Here is a 10,270-nt window from a genome sequence, read left to right as displayed (position 1 = left end):
AAAAACTTAGCCAAACTGCATTAATATTTGTAGCCTCATCATACACATTCACCTGACTTAGTTTTTTGCGATTACTTTCTGTTACTCAACCTTATAAAAAGTAGGTGTTATTATATTAATAATCACCTTTTAATAATGAGCCAAATCATTAATATTGTAACAATCTAACACAAAAGAAGTTTGGATTTATAATTAGAATGTGAAATAAAGAAAATCGCATCCTTTACTGCTGCTTGTTTCATTTTATTACTCTATTGATTCGGTTTTTCAGTCTTTTATAAATAAAGAAATTTATCTTCTATTTAAAAACATCAATCGTTGTTTTGACAATTTTAACGTACTCAAATTATTTTCAAACTTAAAACTCTTATACGTAAACTTGAAATGGGATTATCTTTTATTCCTAATATTCTATTTTGATGAAAAAACCTTAGTTCATCCACAAAAACTCATTTAAATGTACACTGTAATTTCCACGTGGAAATGAATATTTGTTTTGTATACTTCTTACTTGATATTTTAGTTTAGGTTGGGAGGTTAAACCTTTAAGCAGTAATTCCGTTGTACCATGACGAAAATTAATTTATTCAACTATTTAATTCATTTCATATGTTATTATTTAGAATCTCCTCATCCTTTTTTGAGTTTTATAAGCTCTCCAATTGTCTGATTTTTGTACTTATATTTATAACAATAATAGCGGCTTTCCATTCACTTATTACATTTTCTTATAAATTTTTTCAGTAAGAAACTCCTTACTAATGATTTTTTAATGAAATTTTTATCTTTTAATCACTCATCTGTTGTGAAATAATAAAAATCAGTAAAAATACTCCGGAATGATTTTCAAATATAGCTTGGTAACTAATTATATAGGTTATGGATCGATATTTTCCATGACATCTATGCGTAAGGACAATTTCAATGAAATACGTATCGCACTCAATGAGACAATAGATTTTATTTTTATATAAAAAATCATTGTAATGATACAAATCTAATTAAAAGTTATCGATGTATTAAATTAAAATTAGATAGTACAAAACATTCATTTATTTATATAGAATTGTTTACGTTTATTGAAAAATGTTTATCGCGGAAATTTTCATTTATTCATTTGTAAACTATAAAATACTTATTTTTATTGCAAGAATATCTCACCAAATAATTTTTTTATAACTTAAATAAAGGCCGCTTGACAAGATGCAAGTCCAAATAACACTTCCACCATTGCTGAGCTAGTGCAGTATTTTTTTTTTCATTAATAAGCATTGATAAATTAACACACTGAATTGTTTTGAATTCATTATTTTTTAAATAAGAAAATAAGCTTCATCAAAATGGATGTCATATCATGGAATTTTACACATAATCTTTCGAAAGTTGGTACTTCGTAAACGTCATATGGATTTGACAATGGCAATGCCATCTGTGTGTCAATCACGCGACGTACAGAGTGATGATATATATGGAAGTATTTTCGATCATTTTAATATCATATATTTGCTCCCACTGTATATATGTATATTAATACTATTCTTGTATTAATTGAAAACAAAACTTGCAAACGACTGACCTGCGAATATAATTTCGCCTAAACATTTATCTTAATGGGGTTTTAATGACGAAATAAATTAAGAACACACCACATTTGAATAATATTCGACTGAGAACTTAGATTAATGACTCGAATTGACAGTTATTTGGGTAAGCTTCAGTTCCTTTTTGGAGCTGCGCGACATCGATATTTCTTTTCCCACTGACCTAGAAACTTTTATTTTTAATTCATCACGAAACACAGCTTGAGGAATATTATATTAAAATAGATGCAATGTCTGAATATGCTATATTCTGACAGGATAATATACAAAAATAATGTTCAATTTGATAAATAATTTGCGATGAGACTATGGATAATAAATGTCATGTTTGACTCGAAATGACACTACAAGGAAGCATTAAATGTAATGATCTTTGTATTATAGGGTGTAGATTTATTTTTGTTTCTTTTAATTGATTTAGAATTGTATAAAATAAATACAAAGTTTCCGGCAGTGATGGCGACTGTTTTTTAAGAAAGTCATTCATCGAATACCTTCAAAAATTGCCAAAAAACGACCGTATTTGAAAAAAAAATTTCCGTATTCACCAAATTTGGCTTCCAGTGACCTTTTCTTGTTTCCTAACCTCAAAGTTTCACTCACAGACGGAGACGAAGATATTATTGCTTACGTAAACGTGTATTTTAAGGAGAAAGACGGTAACTATTATTCTGAAGGGGCAAAAATGTTTCATATTGTGACGAGCCGTATATCATTTCATCAAATTGTCTCAACTTTAACCAAGAATGGATGACTTTGATTTATTAAGATATCGTAAATTTTCTATAAAAAGGAAATGTTGAATTGTGTATGTTCCTAAAATATGAATAACGTTATTGAACTTACCAAATTATTTCACTAAGTTTTTCTATCGAATATCGATTTAAAACAAGCACATGTCATGTAAAATAATTGTAGCAACGTTACTTCTACTTATTAAATTCTTTGTTAACTTTATCTACTTTCGTGATAATGTTCATATCTCGATAATATCAGCTTAGCATTATCATTTTACTTTTACATTGAAAATGTATGAATAAGACGCAAATTTATCGGTCACCTGTTTTTTTAGGTACTTTTTATAGAAATTGCCTTACAAAGGTTCAAATTATCAAAAATATTTTTATAGACAAAGATGTGATATTTTAGAAGGTATTAATCAAAATCGCTTGACGTCGTCGTTTGACATTATGAAAGGTTCTATTGCATTACAACTGACACTAACCAAAGCTACAACTAAACTTACAAACCCATACAATTAAAAATAAAGTGGATAAATCGAAGTAGATTCACACATTGAAGTTCTATAAAAGTATAGAGTGTCACCCTTCTATTGCGATGTCTACTGTGTTTGTAGACAAACCAGTGTAGCCGTTGTCTTCGTTTGTATTCATGCGATTGCTGTATCTATAGGAATTGACAAAAAATTTATGCAGCAAATTTTACATGAACATTTAAACATGCGAAAAGTGTGTGCAAAGCTTGGCCGTCGTCAAGCAATCGCCACGATAATGCGCTGTCATATTTCAGCACGATTCTGACTTATTTTGGAGCAAAACAAAAAACGATGGTCGTCACTAAGCCTTCGTATTCGCCAGATTTAGATCACTGTGCCTTTTGTCTGTGTACGAAACTCATAAATCAGTTTAGGACAACAATGAGTTCATAAAAAGTATTCGCAAAGGTACTGAAGGTTATCCCAACGGAAAATTGTATTAATAAGCATTGGCATGCTTGTATTGGCTTATTTTGAAGGAATTATAAAAATTTGCATTTAAATTATTTAATTTTTTGTCTCTCTGAGTTAAATTTTATCCAATAGCAGAAAAAATAAAAAGCAATCATTATTAATTACACCAAGAAATCATCACACGATGATTTTGTATTAACAAATAAGCAATTTCGAGTTTTCGATCTTTTCATAACGTTCAAATTAGAGTTTAGACATTTGGTGCATGAAAGTAGTATATCGCAAAATTATTTACTGCACCTGTATATGATTATTGGTCTAAAAACACACTACTGACTTTAGAATCAATAAAATTGTTAATAGTTATTGTAAAAATCATTGTAATTGTACCATTACTTATCCATGGGTTGACTTTTACGGTTCTCCACCTTTTTTTGTATTCTTCATCTTCGTGTCATATCAAAAACAATGCAGAAGAACTTTCAGGATTTATGTTTCACAAACATATAATACGTGTAGCTCTATTTAACTAAAAATGTTCTTGAATACTTAAATTTGCTCGAAGTGAAGTTTGTCCAATGTTTTGTTATTTCTTATTAAATCCAGATTGTCGTCGAATATATTTTTTGGAATATAAAAAAAGTTTTGAAAGTATATTCGATAAAGAAATATTCGATATAAAGCAATTTTATGAATTGAAACCCAGAATAAAACGAGATTTTCTGTAATATCTGTAATATAATATTATAAAACAGATATTATACCGTTATAGCCTTTACTCGACTTTTTTTTGTCTTTGACAAACATATCAATTTCCTTCAACGAAATTGAAAAGAAGAAGAAACGAATTTTAAAGTTTCGTAATGTATTTCCTTTCAAAGAGAACTCCGATGCAGTTTCGATGTTGAACTTTTTCTAAAAAGTTTAAATTTTCTGTAGTGGTATTTCAATAGCCGGAAAGAATTATTGTTGAGTGTTAACCAGAAATGGTAACTTTCATTATTACAAACGTCAAAGTAAGTGAAATATATTGGGAAATCTGCAAGGTTTATTAATTATTCAATAATTAGAAGATAGGCCAGACGTGATTCATTGTACGAGAAAGAATTTGTTGACGTAGTTAAAAAGAACGAAACGAAACTTAGTTTGTGTATATACCTCATATAATTTTAACCTCCAAATTCCTTAAAAATCATAGAAAAATATATTTGCAATTATAAAATTCGTCATTTATCTTGCTACACGTGCGAGTTTTTGTTTTTAAAACAGCTTAAAAGTAAATGGTTTTTTTTTATTCAGTTAGTTGTATATTTTTGCATTTCAAGTTATTTACGTTTGATATGCGGCAATTTAACACGCGAGAACCGAATGAAAAGGCAGGTCATAAGCGTTTAATACGTAAAAAATGTAAATTACATTATATTGATATTCAGTATTTTTTTTTCGTTTTTGTTCTACATAATTCGGTGGCAGTAAAGATAATACCCTTGCTATTAGTCCAGTGAACAACGGTAAATATATGGTATCACCTCAGAATTTCATCGAGACGCGTGGATTTGGAATTAAGTTCTATTTACCCTTAATTTATGAATCTACCCTATGCCAATATATGCAAATTATTGTAAGAGATAAAAACTACCCCTTATTGTCAAAATTCAATGAAAGTTAAAGCAGTTAGAAACTTTTGTAATTGTAAAATAAAGATCGCAAGATGTTTTAGGATACTATTAATGTTTATCAACCCTTAATTAACATTTTTAAAAGGGAAACGTTCAAAAGGTTCCAAAACGATATAAAAAAAACAAAATTTTTATAAAGAAAAATCAAATTTTTTGTTTTCTAACAGTTTAACATATTTTTTGAGTTATTTTTAATACTAAACAATTTTTTTAAAAATACTTTCTCAATTGGGACCATAATTTGCTTTTTTTGTAACAAAAATTCAAAATTCGAATCACGAATAAGTCAAAAAGTATTGATTTTATGAAAAAACTTCATAGAGTAAAATCACCACCTCCTAGTTGTGGTGGTATTCATCCTCAGAGCAAAAGCATATATCGGTCTAGGGTAGACCTTGAATTTGAAGGTTAGGGTGTTAAAATTTGATGGAAGGTATCACTAATATTTTTAATATTTAGTATGAAAATAATAACCATATCGGGATTTCCGGAAAAACTGGAATTAATCGAATAATTTTGTGAATTCTTGTTTTTTTTATTGGATTTAAAGACCGTCCGACATTATTGAGCTACGTCGTTCAAATTCAACATTCAACCATTGGATAATAAAGTATATAAATAGTTAAATGCGAACCTTGTAAGCTGTTTTGCACCTGTTCTAAATAAAATATCAAGGTTTCGATTATTGGCTCTATAAACAAAAATTCACTTTGATACGATATGCTCGGAAAGGTAGATTGGCATTTCCACTTTTTCACATACAATAATAATGCCATTTTTATGATATATATGTATAGGGTTTATAAATTATAAAGTTATAAGTTCATAGTTTCACATATTTATAGATAAATATTTCAAACACACTCAGTTATATGATTTGTTTTATTATTTACATTAGTTTCACCTGTATGCGTTTGTTTGTAACTCTCATTTGGACTAAGAACAAATGACTAATTTAATAAAAATTTCGTTCGACAGAGGATTCGAACCTCCGAATTCCGTGTTGGAAATCAAGGATTTCGGCAACCTCATCAACTACACCGTTACGGCTCGACACAAGTTTCGACGAGATGTATCAATTTAGAAATTAAAAAGTGACAAATAAGCTTCTAAACTCTTTTTTGAGTAAATCGGTTCTTATATGAACGTATTGAACTACTAATAGAATTACAGAAAAGTAAAGAAGAGTCAGCGAGCAGTATTGCACATTGAAAAAGTATAGAAATACAAATATCTAGGGACTTGGATTAATTCGAGAAATGACAGCACTGAAGAGATAAAAGTAAGAATTGAAATTGCTCGCAGTACATTTTATAAAATGAAAAACTTCTTTCGATGTAAAAACTTGAATAACGAATTGAAAAAGAGAAAGATGAAATATTATATATACTCGATCCTTCTGTATGAAGACAGCTATTTTAAACAAAGTAATAATTAAAAAATTAGAAGCCTTTGAAATGTGGAAATTGAGAAGAATACTACGAATATCGTGGACAGATAGAATCGCAAATGAAGAAGTTTCACGCAAAATGGGAACACAAAGAGAATGATTGACTACCATAAAAGCCCGCTAATTAGAGTACTTCGGTCATGTAACGAGTGGGACAACGATACGAATTCCAGAGATTGATTATGTAGGGAAAGATCGATGGAAACTGTGAAGCTTAAGGGTGTGGTTTAACTGCAAATCAAAACAATTGTTTAAAGCAGCTGTTAATGAAATACAAATAGTCATGATGGTCGCAACCTTCGTCTGAAGATGGCACTTTAAAAAGAAGGAGTGTTATCGAGATTGCTCAATATAATTGATTAATTCTATTAATTCATAGTTTTCTGTTCCAAAAAATAATAATCAAAGTGATTTAATCAATCTATTTAAAATAATAATCTATTTTTCAATTTTCTGGAATTAAAAAAATTTTTATTTGAGAAATTAATAAAATTTCGGAATTAATTTTCGCATTTTTACTTTAATCAATCAATGAATCTTAAAAAAAAATGTTATAATTTTTCGATTGCACCGATTAAATGTAATTTAAACGAAAACTCTTATATTTTTGAATTTAATAAATTTGAAACAGCGCTGCCACCTACAGTCTGTTTCGAAAAACCTTTTATAGGTCCGCAATTCACAATTCAAAAAGTCAGACGTGTTTACCTGCGAAATAATTGATGTAATATGATTATGAGTCACCATTAGTGCAAAATTTGTAGAAAAAAAACAAATAGATATAAATTTATATTTTTGGATTATATAACATATAATAAAGAAATAAAATATATAAACTATTACTTAAAGTAAAATTTGGGGGACATATATTAATAAACAAATATTTATCTTAATTCTTTCTTTGGTATTTGCCATTTTTACTTGAATCACATATAATATAATGTGTCGACATAATCTGAGGTTCAATTAAGCTCAGTGGGTATTAAAAATTAATTAAATTATTCTTGGTAACGAAAAATTTCGTTTGTTTGCGTTGTTCGAAGTAATTAACGTAAATGTGCTTGTAGGGGCTAGTTCACATGCCAATTGGAAAGATTGTCTACTCAGAGAACTTAATTAGTGAAATTAAAACAATTATTTGTAGTTAATTTCTTTCGTTTGCTATTATATAGTCGAATTAAGAGACGTTACTAAAGGTTTTTTTGGACTACATGTATTTGGTTGTTTTCTTTCGTAATATGTCTGAAATATCTGAATGAATCTGTACGCCCATTTCCTCCCCATTATGTCAAAAAATTTTAGAAATAGAAGCTATCGCGATGTTTGTTTGAATCTTTTCAAGACTCAAGGGAAGTCACCATACAATTCTATTGTATGGAGAGGAGGTCTGTCCGGTCAGAAGCCCTGCGAATAAAGACACATTGCAAAGCGATGGTATAGAGGCAAGGTGCACTGAGAATCGCCAGCTCCTACCGGAGTATCTCTGCACAGGTTGTCCTAGTGGTGGCGAGACCACCAACTCATATATAACACGACAGGATACGGCAACCATTGCACTAGAGCAATACAGATGTGGCAACAAAGGTTGTTTGAAGAAAAATCAGGTCGCGACGACTAATAAAAAAGGCCTTAGATTGTGGATTGAAAGGAAGTTCGGAGATGTGAACTTCTACATTATCCAGCTTCTTACAGGACACGTTACTTCCGACGGTATTTCCACAAAATGAAGAAACTACAAACACCTATGTGTTGCTGAACCTACATTCTTCGAGTTCAACAACTAGAGAAGTTTTAGAAAGAAAGTAGAGAAGACTATCGGCAGCTTAAACCCTGATGTGGCACAAGGTAGGTTGCCACCTACACAGAAAGTATTCTTAAGTAAAAGAATGTAGACGGTTGCCTGATATGACGATATTATAGAAACGTAACAAACGGAATAACATTTACCAATCAGAAGTAATATCAGAATAATTCTTGGTTGGACGGAGATGACAGAGGATGGCGGTTTAGTAGCTAGGCTACGGGATTCCCACATATTCATCAGCTCTTCTGGTGGTAACAGGAAGTAGAGGAGTCCATGAGTTCATTTCCACATACTTTTTAGAACGTCTGACTTAAGTTTCCATATCACTATAAAACTATGATGTATATTTAGAGTAAAAAGTTTTGATTCATGGTATTGGTTAAATCTTTCAACCCTCAACTCGGTCTCCAGCTTTGCGAGAAAAAAAAATAATCGGTCCGGACAAGATCTGGGCTATATGGTGGGTGTAATATTTTTCAAAACAACTTACTGAGTTGTAATTCGAGGTCTACTGTAATAAAATGTATCGAAGCAGTAAGTTGACACTTTATGTAAAACTTGTTCAGACTTGTCACTGATTCTACTCACTATTTATCCTCAAGGTGGTTTTTCACTGTTACCTAATCAGGAACACACATCTAGTAAAATGAAGTCTTAGAGAATCGTCGACTGGTGGATAGCGTGGAGAATCAGTATCAATCCAAAGAAGACATTTAACCTTTATTTTTTCAGAAAGATAGTATTATTAAAAAAATGATTAATGATCTATTTATTAGAAATATTTTAATTAATAATAATAACACATAGGGCTTCACTCGACACGAGATAAGAGAAGACTCTAAAACATTCGATTCGGTTACGTTGTATTGAGAAAACTCTCGTTAAAATTTCGGTTTCGTTTCGTCAGTACTAGATTAGTTCTCAGTATCTCTTGTTAGATGAAACAAATTTCTAAATTGTAAATAACGAAATGATCAAAAAAAAGTATGAAGTTAGGAAACAAATAAGTTAATTGAAGCGAATTGAATAATGACATTTCTAAACTCGTGTCCAGTCGCTTAAACCGCGGACGTTAAACTGTTCTATTCATAACCTAAAAACTGTGTTGAATAATTTGAAGAGAAAAGAATTAGTTGATTGGGTTTTTCATGCACCATCCCATTGTTTTTTAAAAATATAACGTACCCATGTTGTGTTGGCGGATCATATGAACTGGACTTATTCTTTGATATTTATTTGTCATAATATAAACAAAAAGTTAATTCCCCACAAATTGTTGCCACTTCTCCGGAAGCTTCTTCATGCCGGTATCGAAGAGCAACTCGGACATCATGTGCGAATCTGTTCATCGGTTAGGTTAGGTTAAGTTAGGTTAGGTGTTGACTTTTTGATATACAAGAGTTTCTTTCAGTGCTCCAAATATGAGGTACCTGCAGGGTGTTGAGTATGGACTATGAGGGGATGTTCTATTATCTCCCACCCAAGTTCTGATAGTGTATCGAGCGTGTCACGAGCGGTATGAGCACACGAGTAATCCTGAAGATTGATCGTAAGTCGCGCTGAGTTTCACGTGTGTTTTCAGAAGATTAGACTAGTACACAGCATTTGTGGGTAGCGAATCAACGTATAGAAATCCCCGTGGGTCCCGGAATATAGTGTGCATAATCTGGTTGTATTCGTTTTGACTGGCGTCCTTTCCTCTACTCTTTGAACGACACCTTGCTTTTGGGAATATAATAGTGTACTCATCTGTAGTGAAAATCTGCGTTAAAAACCGTCCCTCTCTGCCTCGTATTGCGTCAGAAAGCGGCGACAAACCCAACCGCATGAATTTTTGCTAAAGTTTGGTTATTTTGCTCATTATCGATGGTTTCGCGACCGTCTTTGAACGCTTTGGCTCATTTTAATACAGCAAACCTACTCAGGTACTAACTACTGAATTTATTTCGTAAACGCGTAAGAATTTCCATGTTTTAACGACTTTACAAACTAAAAAACGGATGACAATACGTTGCGCAATGGCCGTCGGCACTTGACGTTCACTCA

At 31.1% G+C, this 10,270-nt stretch overlaps 1 protein-coding gene and 1 pseudogene across 4 annotated transcripts in view; both read right to left on the bottom strand.

The window, feature by feature from the left end:
- The window catches only part of LOC130901461 (protein Tob1), an 83,318-nt gene that overhangs the window by 36,735 nt on the left and 36,313 nt on the right, over nucleotides 1-10,270 (bottom strand). The window contains exon 1 of one of the 4 annotated variants that reach the window (XM_057812876.1): nucleotides 2,448-2,552. The exons of the other annotated variants lie outside the window; for them this stretch is intronic. The gene's annotated coding sequence lies outside the window, so the exon portion shown is untranslated. Of the gene's footprint in view, nucleotides 1-2,447; nucleotides 2,553-10,270 lie in introns of those variants that run through there. 4 annotated transcript variants of the gene reach the window in all.
- Nucleotides 1-10,270, bottom strand: part of LOC130902489 (uncharacterized) — a 28,065-nt pseudogene that overhangs the window by 5,598 nt on the left and 12,197 nt on the right.

Source organism: Diorhabda carinulata, chromosome X, assembly GCF_026250575.1.
Source record: "Diorhabda carinulata isolate Delta chromosome X, icDioCari1.1, whole genome shotgun sequence".
NCBI lineage: Eukaryota > Metazoa > Arthropoda > Insecta > Coleoptera > Chrysomelidae > Diorhabda > Diorhabda carinulata.
This window is presented reverse-complemented; position numbering and strand designations above follow the sequence as displayed.